The sequence below is a fragment of the Orbicella faveolata genome, unplaced genomic scaffold (assembly GCF_042242905.1).
Source record: "Orbicella faveolata isolate gen_17 unplaced genomic scaffold, um_ofav_v1 contig_1, whole genome shotgun sequence".
In the NCBI taxonomy this organism is placed as follows: domain Eukaryota; kingdom Metazoa; phylum Cnidaria; class Anthozoa; order Scleractinia; family Merulinidae; genus Orbicella; species Orbicella faveolata.
This window is the reverse complement of record NW_028301536.1, coordinates 670,006-672,226: the sequence shown is the minus strand read 5'-3', so window position 1 is coordinate 672,226 and position 2,221 is coordinate 670,006.

The following is a 2,221-nucleotide window of genomic DNA, read 5'->3' as shown; positions in this document are numbered from 1 at the left end:
GGCGTCACCTGTTTTTCTACCATGGCAACGACCCCTTACGCTCCAGACGACAAGAGATGTAACTTTCATGATTCCTAAAAAGACATAGGCAGGGAGCCAACGGTACAGTAACTATGTTTTGAAAACAAGGTCCCTTGTTTCTTAAAGAATCACTACACCGATACATGTATATTATCAAAGGCTGACGGAACATTATGACAAATACCGAAGGCAAAATATTTCTATTTATATCTTAGCCGCGAAACAAATGGAAACATTCGAAAAAGGTGTCACATTGTTATGATAAACTGGAGCGCTATTCTTTATGGCGAAAATGAACTTCTAAGAAAAAAACATCTTGTCCATCTGTGTGGTTGGTGGGCTTATTGTGAAAACTGATTGTCTGTAGCAAGACAAAGTAATTTACATCCTTTTTACTCTCTTGCTTAACTCGAATTTTGAGCATTTCTCTTCGCATTTGGTATTCTTTTTGTCGAGGATTATTTCACTTTTTTTCACTGCTGCTCGCTTTCCCTTACAGAGCTAAATCATTCTTTTGATGTTCCGCTTTCGCTCCGTCAAAAAGCAACAACTGAATTTGATCATATGCAAAATGACCTCTATCCAAAAAAGACAGAATAAATATTTACAGATTTTTTTTATCCTGACTATATGTCGGTCGCACAGTCCATTAAAAAAAAGGTAAAAACGAAGAAAACCCCACCGCCAGCCCTAAAACAATAATTATGATAAATTCTGGCCTTGAATTTCTTCTGGCCTTGTAATTTCTAAACTGCAATAGAGCTACGCAGTGTTTTCAAATCGCCTCACAGCATATCAGTGAATGGTGACACAATAGCAGGAAATTGCTTCAGCATCATCATTACGATTCGGGTAATGAGGGACTTTTTTATCTGAATCCCATTGAAGGTTACTGTGAAAACCGACAACATTGCTTAATGGGGATTGGCTGATGCGGTCAAAACAAGTTTTTATGCCTTTTCATTAATTGTTGGAGACAAACGAATGGGTGTCATCTTTGAGCGACATGTCAAGCGCTTTTAGACGATGAAGATGATTTGAGAGCTGAGAAGACGGCACAAAGGTAAGAAACAGAATATACCTTTAAAAATAAGTGTTGTAAGGGACAACAAAGTGCCAATATGCTCCTCGCACAAAAAAAATTCAGTCTAACGCAAACGAAATTGTTATGTCCTGGCACTCTCTGACCTTATACGCAAGCTTACAACGCAATTTTGGGTTAAAGTACCGACAAATGCAGGTAATCTTGTTAGCATTTGAGAATTCCAAACACAAAAGTCGGCCAAAGGTGATGGTGGTGATCGGGGCAAAAATATGGAGTCAAAAACATGTACATCCATCAAAAACGAAAAGCAGTAAGTAAGGAAAACATTACGCAGTAACAACGTCAGAATAGAACTTAGCTTAATATTCGAGTTGTTTTACGAGCGTCAAACGACGATATTTAAGAGCAGACAGTTTCATTTCCATAAAAAATATCTTTTTGGGGCATTAAGCTAGAATTCTTTGGTCAATTATTTTATACTTATTGGAGAAAAAGTGTGTTTGCTGACAAAATCAAGAATGAAAACGTAAACATGAGGTCTCACGTGAAACACCATACAGCCTCATACTGTTATTATTCGAATACAAAGATGTCTTATATAAAATTAATCGCTTTTCTCTTATTTCACAAGACGTTGTTGCATTTTGAAGAAAGTCACTAAGCAAGAACCCCGATGCTTTTAAGGTGTTATCATTATATTTATTCTGAATTTATTCGCCTTTTCCGGCTTTCAACTCAAAACACGAAACTCAACTTCCTAATTTGACATTATTCTGTCAGTTCCAGGTTGCCTCTTGAGGCCTGGAGTTATAGCTATATATGGTAAACAGTTATCTAAACGACGTCTCGAGCTCAAAATTTTGTTAACGAGGTGGAAGAGGCATTCATTAAGGTTCGATTTTCTCTTGTCACCTTCGAGAAAAATAGGCATTCGGATTTAATACGATCATAAAATTTACTTCATTGTATAAAAGCTTCAAATTGTTTCTGAAAGCGTGCAAATGTTACAAAATAAAACTTGGATTATTGTTGTTTGTGTTACAACATGGAAAGCCTCGATTTGCCAACAAAAATCAACCAATTTTTTAAAGGATATTTTGGTATTTCACTTTGAGTGAGCTCAATAATTTCAATATGAATCTTTAAAATTTTTAA